Source organism: Hemibagrus wyckioides, linkage group LG18, assembly GCF_019097595.1.
Source record: "Hemibagrus wyckioides isolate EC202008001 linkage group LG18, SWU_Hwy_1.0, whole genome shotgun sequence".
NCBI classification, from domain to species: Eukaryota; Metazoa; Chordata; class Actinopteri; order Siluriformes; family Bagridae; genus Hemibagrus; species Hemibagrus wyckioides.
Window position 1 is genome coordinate 2,923,584 of NC_080727.1, and position 15,420 is coordinate 2,939,003.

The 15,420-nt window shown below is 35.6% G+C and overlaps 1 pseudogene; it reads right to left on the minus strand.

Annotated features, from left to right (window-relative positions):
- Positions 1-15,420, minus strand: part of LOC131369139 (uncharacterized) — a 69,245-nt pseudogene that overhangs the window by 47,828 nt on the left and 5,997 nt on the right.

Consider the following 15,420-nt stretch of genomic DNA (forward strand, 5'->3'; position numbering starts at 1 on the left):
TTAAATTTTCCAGTAGTGATGAGAATGCGAAACACAGCAAATCTAATCACTATCTTTAAAACAATAAAGAGAAACTACTTCATTAAGCGTGGACTGAAGGGGATTTAGGGGCAGGGGTCATTTTTTAGAGCAGTTACGGCTCCCACTTAAAATCTAATTGGATTATTCTGTTCCATCTGTGAAGAGATCATGTAACCATGACAAGATGGAATATATTTTAAAAAACTGATTAACAAATTGCAAATAAGGGAATGTGATTAAATTAAAGGGGCATTAATCTAACTATTGGATTCATGTTAGTTAATTGCATGAAAATAGAATAATAATATGATACGTACAGTTTGGATGATCAAGGTCTTTGCTGCCTCTGCGTTTCCTGGTTCCACTGGGTTCTGGTTCCTTTTCAGTGTTGTCCTTTTCTGCACCACAGTCCTCCATTCTAACCTCACACTCTCTTTGTTGAGGAGGATCCAGTAACCTTCCTGGGTTAGACTCGTTTATTCTGAAATCATCTAATTCTTTTATTAGTTCAGTCTCTCTTAGTTGAGAAGCAAGTTCTTGAGTAAGCTTGGTATTCATATTTAAAATTCTTTTCTTTTCCCAAGATTCAAATTCAGTTTTCATAAAGTCTTCATAGCCTGCTGGAATAAAGAACTTATTTTTTTTATTTCCTACCATTTCTAAAACTTTACTGAAAAGTTCCTGAACACTTCTATCAGTGTCCTGAAGAAAATGATACCTCTGACCACATTTCTTGACACACTTCATTGAGGCAGGATCTGAACGCTTTTGTCCAGAACCTCGAACATGCAGCACCATACTGTAGTCTAAGGCCTCTTTCCCAAACCCTGAAGCAACTGCTTTTAAGAGGTAATGCTCTTTTCCAATGTCACGTCCATCTCTAATCACTAAAAGAAATGCAGTTGGTCCAGGGAACGCTGCTGACACACATTTCCTAATGTCATTTTTGATTCTTTTGATTGCCCTGGAAAGAAATAAGGATGATCTCAAACGCTCCAACCAAGAAGAGGGACTGATGGCCACAGTGACATGTCTTCCCTGGACACGGTTCTCCTTCACCTCCCAATCTTCCAGGTCAGTTCTTTGTTGGTTCTGCTGATTCCTGAGTATGAACCTGCACGCCTCCTGATTAGTATAAAGTCATCACCTCCCAGCAGTATAAATCCACACTCTTCACTGGGGTCGGCTGAATGTGTGAATTTGGGTAAAGATGCTTCACCTGAGGAACACAATGAACAAATCACAGTTTTATTTTATAAGAACAAAAAAGCAATGAATAATAAAATATTTAAATAAGTATTTTGTCATTATGAAAATTCATCATAAGTCACTGAACAATAATCTCAGAAGGTGAAACCAAAACATCCTGTACATTTTATTAAAGGGATATTCAGTTTTGAAAATTTCTGTCTTTCTGTATTGCTCGTAGTTATTACTCTCAAGCTTAACATCAGTAATGATTGGGATTTTTCATTGACTACTGATTAGTTTGTGACTTTGTAATCAACAGCAGTGAATCGTCTTTCCTTTCCTGAAAACTCATACTTAATTCGGTAAAAAATAGAAGTACTATATGATACGTAAATATATTAAAGTACATAATACTTTAGGTGTGGTGGTGCAGCAGACTACGGTCTCTCTCTTTAGCTCCCTCTACTACATGTTTAGAGTATCCCAGAAGAGATTAAAAAATATATGATCTGTGAAACAAGACAATAGATTTTATTACAAACATTACTGACTGCTTACATGATATCAGATAAGAGAAACTCACTCACTCAAGTCTGTATTGCTTTTTCTATATTATTTTTTCCATATTGATCTAGTATTGATTATGTATTATCATTGTTTAGCTTTATTAGTCTGCTCTCATACACCTGCTTTGAGCTATGCCAATAATTCTGGAATGTTTCTACCAAACATATCATTAAATTTATGCACTGCTGTCCTGATTCAGAACAATGCTAGTTAGACACAAACTGGAGTGCTTGTTTAGTTTGCACTATATGCTGATCAAGTGATATTATATTGACAATTTTAATGCATAAATAAATAAAATGACTTACCAGACCAAAGTAGTGGTTCTGTTTAAATAAATAAGAACATGAGAAAATGAAGCGTTACCCTAGGTGTATAAAATACATGAAAACATCTCATTTCTTCTTTTCAACTTACTAGCCTACGAGTTTATATTTACCAAATTGCTTATTCCTTCGGATTATGCATATTAAGAAGATCTTCAGTTCTACAATTCAAATCCTTACATAATGTAAACCAAAAAATATTAATAAATGATTAAGTAATAAGTAATATGTAATAAATCATTAAAAAGATAAAATATTAAAATAAAATAAAGGGCAAAACATTAGTATTGTTTTCAGATTTGTTCTACTCCTGTAGTACAGTAAAATAGCAGCAGCAGTAAAACATGTAGCAGTGTGACATACCTATAGTTCATTTTCGTCCAGTTGTCCTGTTAAAAACAAACATAGATAATATGTGGTGTTACCTCTGTATTTGTGTATGCTATAATGCTGTATAGTTTTTATAAAGTGAAGCTATATATACGCTTTAGTTAGCCATGTAAATGCCCACAATTCCCTATTGCAATTTTATTTATTGCAGCCTTTTTATCACAGCTGTTTTACTGACATAATATTATAGCTTAGTTTGTATGCTTTTTAATTACATCAGATTAAATTGTTAGAGGTAGATTTTTAGCTGTCATATGGCCATATTACATGTTTTAAGATTTCCCTTCTCTGATTTGTTCTGGGTAAATAATGAAAAAATATTCATTAATTCAACACCACATATTTCAAAAGTTCTTTGACTCCTAAGTACTTTTACACCAACTACAGAAAAACAAAGTGTCACGTTTTGCCCCGCTCTCCCCTACCGCCCGTAGGCCATCGCTCAAAGGCAAACATATTGCTTTTCTTCTTACCTATCCAGTGTCTTCTTCGCAAAAGGCAAAACCGCCACAATCAATTCATTAATGTCAAAATTTCAATGAAAATTAAGACATTTCTGTGTATTATTATTCCTTATTTCACTTTCACAACTGCATGGTTTGTGTTTGTCTAGGCTCTTTTTCCATCTTATATAGAAGTGATTCTTCAGGGGTGTGTGGTCATGGGAGGCAGGGAAGAGACGAGTTTAAGCCCCACCTCTGATAGAACTCTCACAAACTGGATTGAGTCTGTGTAATTGGCATGTGTCTGTTGTATCTCTCTGTATGTCACCAATATCATTATTGTAGACACTTTTATTATATATCCTTATATTCCATAGTCTAGGTAATGTATTTCATATATATGTATAACAAATTATTTCCTACCATTTCTAAAACTTTACTGAAAAGTTCCTGAACACTTCTATCAGTGTCCTGAAGAAAATGATACCTCTGACCACATTTCTTGACACACTTCATTGAGGCAGGATCTGAACGCTTTTGTCCAGAACCTCGAACGAGCAGCACCGTACTGTAGTCTAAGGCCTCTTTCCCAAACCCTGAAGCAACTGCTTCTAAAAGGTAATGCTCTTTTCCAATGTCACGTCCATCTCTAATCACAAAAAGAAATGCAGTTGGTCCAGGGAACGCTGCTGACACACATTTCTTAATGTCCTTTTTGATTCTTTTGATTGCCCGGGAAAGAAATAAGGATGATCTCAAACACTCCAACCAAGAAGAGGGACTGATGGCCACAGTGACATGTCTTCCCTGGACACGGTTCTCCTTCACCTCCCAATCTTCCAGGTCAGTTCTTTGTTGGTTCTGCTGTTTCCAAAGTATGGACCTGCACCTCCCAGAAGTATAAATCTACATTCTTCACTGGGTTTAGCTGAATGTGTGAATTTGGATAAAGATGCTTCACCTGGGGTACACAATGAATAAATGAGAATGCTAATTTATAAGAGCAAAAATGTTCAGTATGAAGAAAGAATAGTAAAACAATAAAATATTTTGTAATTAAGAAAATTCAGTACTTCCCACATGGTAAGTGCAATTGTGCAACAGTTTAGTGTGTGAGTTGTATGAGACTTTTTTGTAGCTTATAATGACATTTTGAGTAATTATTCCTCTAGTCTCTGTATACTGTTTTTCTGGATCTGTCTGCAACATCATTTCAGTTAATACCTCCTGTTACCCTCCTACAACCTGGCGTCCTCATATGAGGATACAAGGTTGTGTGCATCATAATACTTAATTCTTTGTAACTGGAACCTGTTGTACACAAACGAGGTGGCTTCATGTTCAAAGATAATATCTGGTTATTATATTTAGTGGTTCCTCCTAACCCCAAAGAGGTAGAAGAAATCTAAAATGCAAGCTCAGCTCTTAGGAGGTTAGTGAAAAAATTAAAAAAGCTATATTCACATAGCACCATTGATTAACATCTCTATATTTTTGTTTGTATTCTTTTAGATGGGTGTGTTGGGTTTTTTTCTAAACACGAATAGAGTCATTACAGGCAGAAGTTTTCCTGAAACTTTCCTGAAAGAACGTGATCCTCTCGTGATGTGGGTTATTAGGGGAAGTAGACAATCCATATGAAACAGAAATTGAAAAGAGGTTGTACTTTTGTTTATTCGCTCATTACTATGGTGCATTTAGATTTTTAGATAATTAATGGTCTTCTCCTCACGTATATCTCTGATTAGGCTAAACTCTTTAAAAAACATTTTGTTATATATTAAATAACAGTATCAGTAACAAAAGATTTTTGGCTTCAGCTTTCCACTTTCATGTGCAGTTAACTGTTGAGTTCAGTCCATTGGCTTATCACTGTGAGTCTCTCTGATATCAGGTCTCAAATTCTAAGACGTAGGTTTTGTATATATAAGTGAAAGCTAAAGACTTTATTTATTTTTGGTATTATTATGTCATTTATATTTATAGGTTATATACTTTAGGCATAAAACATAATATTTTTAGTCACAGAAAATATTTTTACAAATCTGATTGTAGATACCTTCAGGTCATGAAGATTGCTGACCTTTTGGACAATATATAAACTTGATTTAAAGGCTTACCTCTCGTAGTATGCAACCTCCGTTGCATTGTTTTAATTATGAGGACACAAAATGTAAAATATACTTAAATATATATTTTAAATCAGTTCACATTTAATACCTTTATTCTATAATAAAAGAATCCCTGTTATACTTCACTGACAAATTTGTCGTTCCTTTATAACTATTGGACACTTGATCAACAAACTTTATGGAATCATTACAAGTACATGATAAATTGTGTTACTACAACTAAAATACAGTTCAGAGAGCATGTAAGGCTTTCTTTGTCTTTACATTTCCTGTTAGTCTGCAGCATCTGGTCCATTTGATATAAGAATGAATTAGGCTCCATTAAGCTGATAATGAATTTGTTAAAATAAGCCAGATGATCAATTATTCCAAATACACTCAAGCACTCGAAGTGCCCTTCCACTTTAATAAGCTTTACTTTCAGTATAGAGAGACAATGACTGAAAGCAGAAGTGTTTTATGTGATGGTTTATGTCACATAGTGTTTTTGGAGAAATGGAGAAGTACACATTCCTGAGATGATGACTTAGACATTTGTACACACTGGGCTGCAGTAAAAATGTCAGAGAGAGGGACATACTAAAAGACCATAACAAAGTCACAAACAAGAAGTAACAAAAAAGACATTAAAAAACATTTTACCTGTACATTATTTGTTAACATCTTAATACAAGATCCGTCCTCTTCTGATCATTTCAGGGCATGAGACAAACTTCCACACTGGGAAATGTTGTGAATCTCTCCTCTCTATTACTGTATATAAATGTAGTATTGTCATTTAATCTGCTAGCTTGAAGAATTAGCCCTCTATTCAGCTTTTTCATTCAGAGGACACCAATACAATAGTCTGTTAATTTAGATTCTCTTGGTTTTGTCTCCTCTGTGCCAGACAGTTTCATGTTCCTAATTCCATATGAACACCACAAACTTCTGCCACAGTTGTTTGTGCAAAAACGGCAGCTCTCACTATACTCACTAGTGTATTGGATATTGTATTTCTCTATTTCCTAATTCAGTTTTTGTATAAAACACTTTGTTTTATAATGCATTAAATAGCCTACAATTATATGGACAGATCCAGTGGTCAATTGAGAAAAACTGTAATTTGCTAGCTTGAAGATTTTGCCCTCTTTGTTATTCTGCTTTTTTATGCAGAGGACGTCCGTTAATTTAGATTCTCTTGGTTTTGTTTCCTCTGTGCCAGATGGTTTCATGTTCCTAATTCCATATGAACACCACAAACTGCAGTACAGTAACCAAGAGCAAGACACAGTAGGATTTCATAAAGATTCAAATTCACAAAATGGCAGGGCAAACTGCATCCTCTATTAAATCTAAATTGTCCATAGTGAACTTGCTCCAACTTGCTTCTGCCACACCTATTCATCACTCTGCATCTTTAGAATGTTTCTTACTTAAGCCTATAAAAAACATAAACAATAATGCATTTATGATAATCACCCTCTTCATTTTCAAGCAATATAACATGTAATATAGTTCCCTTTAGAGGCTGCATCATGGCTGACGCTGTGGGAACGCTTCTACAGTATGTGGAAGTTCTATCTGAAGCTCTGTGTGAAATCATGCTGATTTATCGGCTCGGGTAGGTCATGTGACGAGTCCACTCTCTCTCAGTTGAGAAGCAGCTAACTTCTTTTCAAGTTCAGTCTCACTCCTTTCAGAGGCATCCAACTCCCTTATCAGTTCACTCTTTCTCATTTTAGACTCATCCAGCTCCTTTCATATAGCTCAGTCTCTCTTATTTGTAAACCATCACAGTCCTTTCTTAGATTACGTTCCCTTGATTTGGAAGCATCTAAATATTTCCCTGGTTCACTACCCAGGGATTCACAATTGTTCATCATTCTTAGTTTACTTTCTCTTTGTTGGTTCAGTTCAGTTCCATTCTGAGATGATCTTCTCTCATTTTTGAAGTATCCAGTTCCTTTCTTAGTGACCTCTCCTTACTTCTGGATGCGTCCAGATGTGTTTTTTAGTTCACTGTCTGTCCGTTGAAAGGCATCCAGCTCCTTTCTTAGTTCTCCAATTAAAATAGACAAAAAATATAAAATAAAAATAATTGTTCACAAAAAGTTGCTTTCAAACTGAGACAAGCAAACAAACAGAAACAACAATAAAAATAACTGTTTGTGTATACACCATGAAACTATAGGTCACTAATAGGTCACTTACATGATTCACCTGCATCATGTTGTCCTGTGAAGCAAGACAATAGACTTTATTGCAAATATTACTGACTGTTCTCATGATAACAGATAAGAGAAACTCACTCACTTAGTGTTTCACAGTTTCCGAGACAACACAAGAACCATGTGTTTTTCTCTGTGCATTAATTATGGTTTTGGTCTCCACCCCTGTCCTGTCATTGGTTTGTTCCACTTTCTGTGTTTAGTTCTGATCAGTTTGTCTACACAGTACAGTGATTTTGCAGTGCTTGTTTAGCTTGCACTATATGCTTATCAAGTGATATTATATTGGCAATTATAATGTATTAATAAACAAAATGACTTACCAGACAAAAGTATTTCTGATTAAATAAATAAGAAAATGAGAAAAGGAAGCGTTACCCCAGGTTTATAAAACACATGAAAACATTTCTCATTTCTCCAAACAGATTATATTTTCCAAATTGTTTATTCCTTCAAATTATGCATAGTAACAAGATCTTCAATTCTACATTTCAAATCCTACTTAATGTAAAACAAAAAAAAGTATTAAAGAAATAAATGTATTTTATTTAAAAATATATATATTTAAAGAAATTAAAGTAAAGGGGGAAAACATTATTATTTTTTAGTTTTTTAGGTATTATTTTTTTTTAGTTTTAATTGTAATCCTGTAGTATATTAAATGTTTTGGTAGTTAATTATTTTAATCAACCAATTTAATCTATTAATCTATCATTTTAATCTATTATCTCTCAATTATAATCCTACATAGTCTCTACATACTTATGTAACCTACAGAGTTAAGTAGTCAGGTCTGAATATCAGTTGTGCAAAGAGGGCACATTGTAAAGCTGTGCTAGAATATGCTCCGCTATTGTGTTATGTTACTCCATGCAGTTAGCCATGTAAATTCACATAATTCTCTATTATAATTTTATTTACTGCAGCATAAGAAACAGACCAGGAAAAACAGACAGGGTGTAATCTGCTGGCGTTTTATCAATGGCAGGACACGAAGTAATGAGGGACTATCCATAGCTGTCATGTCATGTGCCATAAATTTATCACACTGAAGAAAAAATATGAGGAGGCAAGAGTGATGGAGAACCTCTCCACGATGAGCAAGTTTTCAGAGAAGATCTGGAGCCTCAAAGAATGTTGTCAGGACATTTAGATAGCATCTGCCACGTACTATGGCTTGTGTCTAAAGGAGACAGGTAAAACTTTGAAAGGATCATGTACGTTTACAATAATGTATAGACAGACAGACAGATGTTCAATAAAGATATAAACACAAGAGGGCAGCAAAACAAAAAACTTGCACTTGTAAAATGTGACGCAAAACCATGAAGTGTGTTTCAAGAAAGCCTTGTCATTATGTCTTACTGTTGAGTTCAATCCATTGGCTTATCACTGTGAGTCTCTCTGATATCAGGTCTCAAATTCTAAGACGTAGGTTTTGTATATGTAAGTGAAAGCTAAAGACTTTAATTATTTATTTTTGGCATTATTATGTCATTTATATTTATAGGTTATATACTATAGGCATAGTACCTACTTAATACCTTTATTCTGTACATCTCATGCTTTTGCTTTCATTTAGCTCCGTCAGCCACCTGTCGTTAACGTAACTACAGGGAAATTTTAGGGGCGTGGATTTTAGACTTAGTGGTCAGTGATATCCCTGAAAGCAGACCAGAAGAGTCCACAAGCTCAAACACTACGATTATTTTAAATAACAAACAAAACATGAACAGAGCAGTTCACAGTACATGCTAAACATCTTATAATCCTTTACATCAGAGGTGTCTGATTTTATCTGTAAAGGACCGGTGTGGGTGCAGGTTTACATTCCAAGCAGGCAGAAGCTACACAAGAGTCTACTGAAAGCCAAGAACAACTGATTAAACAGGTAGAATGAAATGTGACTCCTGCTTCACTGGTATGAAAACCTGCCCCCACACCAGCCCTTTGCAGATAAGAGCAGGATAGTCCTGCTTTACACTTTTTTGTGATCAACTGCTTATTCTTGATCAGGGGTTCAAGCCCCAGCCCCGCCAAGTTGCCACTGTTGGGCCCTTGAGCAAGGCCCTTAACCCTCTCTGCTCCAGGGGCGCTGTATCACAGCTGACCCTGCGCTCTGACTACAACCTCCAAGGATGGGATATTTGAAGAAAGAATTTCACTGTGCTATAATGTATATATATATATGTGACAAATAAAGGCATTTCTATTCAAGTACATAAATTATATACAATTGCCAAAGCCTTGAAACAAAGATAAATAAATATATGACATTAGTGTCGATGTTAGGACCCATTTAGATTATGTGCTATCCCTGAGGGAAAAGCTCTGTAAGCAACTAAGTGTGCATTATCGTTTTTTTTTCCAGCAGCAGAAGTTAAACCTGCAAATGTAACTTTCTTAGAAAGCAAATTCATGCAAATAATAAATGATGAATCATCATTAAATAAAAATATATTTGGCAATTTAGGGACTAGGATCTCCAAAATATCCTCAAAAAATACTGCCACTTGAGACCAAATATTAAGCAATAGAGACATCTGGGCAATCCCAGAAGATATGCAGGTAAGTGCCAACATTTTGTACAATTCAGGGTAGCTCTAAGCTTTATTTTAAAACATCTGTATGAGGAAAGACATTTCCAGGAATACTTCAGTGTAAAATAATCTAGATTAGTTTCTGAATGTAAGGATATTATATCAAAATTTTTGACTTTTGAGACAAAGCTCAGTTCTAGCCGTTCATCGCTCATGCCCAATCACCGGAAGTCCCACTCTACATTTTATTAAGATAAATCAAACAATATATTCATTTTTTTAAGTATGGATGGGTTGTTTCACTGAGGAATACTCTACAATATTACACTAGATATTTAAATTACATGTACAGATTAATTTCAGGTGTACAGATAAACAAGAAAGTGGAGCCAGAGGGCCTGAAAGTGTGTTTTCTGGAGGCGTTACTGTCCATATAAAAGAATCCCCGTTATCCTTTATTGACAAGTTTCTCATTTTTTTATAACTATTGCAATGGATTGACAAACTTTTTGTAATTATTACAAGAACATGTTGCTACGACTAAAATACAGTTCACTGCAGAAGTAAGAAGAAAAAGAAGATTTAAGAAATAAAAATAATAATGGTACATTTCTATACAGTGTCAAGTTTTGAACATTTTTTTTTATGATTTCATTGTCTGTACCGCTTATCTGATCTATCCTCAGGTCACAGGGAGCCTCTCAGGCATCATCAGGCATCAAGGCAGTATACACCCTGTATGGAGTGCCAACCCATCACAGGACACACACACACAGACAGAGACACACAGGCAGACAGACACACAGACAGAGACACACAGACAGAGACACACAGACAGAGACACACATACAGAGACACACACACACAGACAGACACACAGACAGAGACACACAGACAGAGACACACAGACAGAGACACACATACAGAGACACACACACACAGACAGACACACAGACAGAGACACACATACAGAGACACACATACAGAGACACACAGACAGACACACACAGACAGACAGAGACACACAGACAGACACACACAGACAGACAGAGACACACAGACAGACACACACAGACAGACAGAGACACACACACACAGAAAGACAGACAAACAGAGACACACACACACAGAGAAAGACAGACAGACAGAGACACACAGACAGACAGACAGACAGACACACACACAGACAGACAGAGACATACACACACAGACAGACAGAGACACACACACACAGAGACAGGCAGAGACATACACACACAGACAGACGGAGACACACACACACAGACAGACATACAGAGACACACACACACAGACAGACAGACAGAGACACACACACAGACAGACAGACAGAGACACACACACACAGACACACAGACACGGCAATTTAAAGACTCCAATCAGCCTAGAAGCATGTCTTTGGACTGTGGGAGGAAACCGGAGCCACCGTGCCGCCAGGCTTTAAACATATTTAAATTTAATTCATACAATTTTTTCAGTTCCTGCTAAATTTGATTTTGTTTTTTAGATAATACATTGTCTTTATTGTTTTTCTATTGATATATATGCTGATCATGTACACATTTCATATTACATTTGTCTTTACATTTCTTGTTAGAGTGCAGCATCTGTTTCTCAGTGAATGCTATTCTGAGGCCCTTTCACCTGATGCCTTCCTCGTGTTCAATTCATATCTGTTCCATTTGTTATTAGAATTAATTAGGCTCCATGAAGCTTGTGTTCTGACCCTTGATATTGAATCAGTCAGTTTAATTTGGTGAGTTAAAAGCTCCCACTGAGAACCCAGACTTGCTCCTGCATCACCTATTCATCACTGTACATCTTTAGAAAAGGTGTTTATTTGTGTCAGGTGACCATCAGCAATTTATCAGCCTTTCTGACTTCAGCCTGTAAAAAAACATAAACAATAATGCGTTTATAATAATCACCCACTTCATTTTAAAGCAATATAACATGTAATATAGATTTCTAATCTTTTATATGGTTAGCTTGCTCTTTGTATAAGAAATGGGTTGATGTTAAAAAGTCAGTAAACCCAACCATTAACACACTTCTTAAAGTTTTAAATGTTCCCATACTCACTTAAAGTCTGTCCTTAGTGTCCATTTAAATGGTTTCCAAATTTTGGTCCATTTAATTATTGGAAACTGGAAAGATATGATTAGAATTTCAGAATTTTTTTACACAATTATGCAACATTCAAATTTTCCAGTAGTGATGAGAATGCAAAACACAGCAAACTCAAGCACTATCTTTAAAACAATAAAGAGAAACTACTTCACTAAGGGTGGACTGAAGGGGATTTAGGGGTAGGGGTCATTTTTTTAGAGCAGTTATTGCTCCCACTTAAAATCTAATTGGCCACACGTGGTGTCTTGGATTATTCTGTTCCATCTGTGAAGAGATCATGTGACCAATGACAAGATGGAATATATTTTAAAAAATAATGCACTGATTAACAAATTGCAGGGAAATTGCAAGGAATGTGATTGTTTAAATGAAAGGGACATTAATCTAACTATTGGATTCATGTTAGTTAAGTGCATGAAAATAGAATAAATAAATATAATAAATATAATAAATATAATACTTACAGTTTGGAGTTTCAGCGTCTTTGCTGCCTCCACGTTTCCTGGTTCCACTGGGTTGTGGTTCTTGTCCAGTGTTCAGTTCTGCACCACAGTCCTCCATTCTAACCTCACTCTCTCTTTGTTGAGGAGGATGCAGTAACCTTCCTGGGTTAGACTCCTTTCCTCTGAAATCATCCATTTCTTTTATTAGTTCAGTCTCTCTCAGTTGAGAAGCAAGTTCTTGAGTAAGCTTGGTATTCATATTTAAAATTCTTTTCTTTTCCCAAGATTCAAATTCAGTTTCCATAAAGTTTTCATGGGCTGGTGGAATAAAGAACTTCATTTTTTTATCTTCTACCATTTTTGAAACTTCACTGAAAAGTTATTGAACACTTCTATCAGTGTCCTGAAGAAAATGATACCTCTGACCACATTTCTTGACACACTTCATTGAGGCAGGATCTGAACGCTTTTGTCCAGAACCTCGAACATGCAGCACCGTACTGTAGTCTAAGGCCTCTTTCCCAAACCCTGAAGCAACTGCTTTTAAGAGGTAATGCTCTTTTCCAATGTCACGTCCATCTCTAATCACTAAAAGAAATGCAGTTGGTCCAGGGAACGCTGCTGACACACATTTCTTAATGTCATTTTTGATTCTTTTGATTGCCCTGGAAAGAAATAAGGATGATCTCAAACGCTCCAACCAAGAAGAGGGACTGATGGCCACAGTGACATGTCTTCCCTGGACACGGTTCTCCTTCACCTCCCAATCTTCCAGGTCAGTTCTTTGTTGGTTCTGCTGATTCCTGAGTATGAACCTGCACGCCTCCTGATTAGTATAAAGTCATCACCTCCCAGCAGTATAAATCCACACTCTTCACTGGGGTCGGCTGAATGTGTGAATTTGGGTAAAGATGCTTCACCTGAGGAACACAATGAACAAATCACAGTTTTATTTTATAAGAACAAAAAAGCAATGAATAATAAAATATTTAAATAAATACTTTGTCATTATGAAAATTCATCATAGGTCACTGAACAATAATCTCAGAAGGTGAAACCAAAACATCCTGTACATTTTATTAAAGGGATATTCAGTTTTGAAAATTTCTTTCTTTCTATGTTGCTTGTAGTTATTACTCTCACACTTGGCAGTAATGAGTGGGGTTTTTCATTGACTAGTGATTGGTTTGTGACTTTGTAATCAACAGCAGTGAATCGTCATTCCTTTCATAAAAACTCATACTTAATTCTGATCGAAGAACTTAATAATATGTAAATATATTAAAGTACATAATGCTTTAATATAGAGGACATTTCTCTGCCTCATCCCAGGCAAATCTCATCATGAGCAATTAGATGTTCTGCCAGTTAATCCCTTCTTGATACTGAATGTCTGTTCTGTCTGGAATTATGACCAAGATCACTGCGACACCTCTAACAACTACCATGCCAGTTTTTTGTTCTTTACAAAGTATTCCAAATTATAGGTGTGGTGGTGCAGCAGACTACAGTCTCTTTCTTTAGCTCCCTCTACTGCATGTTTAGAGTATCCCAGAAGAGATTAAAAAATATATCATCATATTAGAAATATATAATTGGGAGCTTGTCTGCTGCAGTGGGGAATGTTTGAAGCCATAACCAGTATCAACGTCAGAGTAACCAGTAGTCCTGCACCGGACACAGAAACTAAAGTGTTTACTTACAGAAGTTGACTCCAATTTGAAAAGCTAAAAAAACAACAGTAAAATAGTTTGTTATTTGTGTAAACTATATGAACCTAACCAAGTACCAAAATAAAAGATTACAGAATTACTTAAATGGTCAGAGTTCATTCACTGTGTCCTCATCCTTTACATTTATTAAACCTCTGTAAATAGGTCACTTACATGATTCATCTTCTTCATGTTGTACTGTGAAGCAAGACAGTAGATTTTATTACAAATATTACTGACTGCTTACATGATAACAGATAAGAGAAACTCACTCACTTAGTGTTTCACAGTTTCCCAGACATCACAAGAGCCATGTGTTTTTCTCTGTGCATTAATTATGGTTTTGGTCACCACCCCTGTCCTGACAGTTTTTGCTTTTTCCGTGTTTAGTTCCGATCAGTTTGTCTACACAGTACAGTGTCTTATCACCAAGTTGTATTGTGTCTATGTGTTGCTTTTTCTATGTCTTTTTTGATCTGTTATTGATTATGGATTATCCTTGTTTAGTATAACGTTGGAATTGTTCCTACCAAAAATAACATTAAATTCATGCACTTCTGTCCTGCTTCCTTGTGTTTTAGCTTGCACTATATAAACAAATAGATAAAATGACTTGCCAGGCCCAAGTAGAGGTTCTGTTCAAATAAATAAAGAACATGAGAAAAGGAAGCGTTACCCCAGGTTTAAAAAAGCTACAAACTTATATTTTATACAAGCTTATATTTTCCAAATTGTTTATTCCTTCAAATGATGCATATTAACAAGATCTTTAATTCATTTCAAATCCTTACGTAATATAAACCATAAAAGCATTGAATAAATTATTTTTTAAAAATAAATTAGTAAAAAAAAATAAATAAAAAAAAGTCCAAAAACAGTAAATAATAGTAATAGTAAATAATACATTTCAGGAATAAACAAGATAGTAATTTTACAGTACCTTTACAGTAATTTTATTTTACCTATACATTATTAGTTATCGTGTTTATACGAGATCTGTCCTCTTTTCATCATTTCAAAGGGCATGAGACAAACTTCCACACTGGGAAATGTCTCCTCTATTACTGTATACAAATACCTTATTGTCATTTAATCTGCTAGCTTGAAGACTTTACCCTCAAGTGTAAGGATTTGAGCGAGTTTGACGAAGGGACGAATTGTGATGGCTAGACCACTGGATCAGAGCATCTCCAAAACTGCAGCTCTTGTGGGGTGTTCCCGGTCTGCAGTGGTCAGTATCTATCAAAAGTGGTCCAAGGAAGGAACAGTGGTGACCCGGCGACAGGGTCATGGGCGG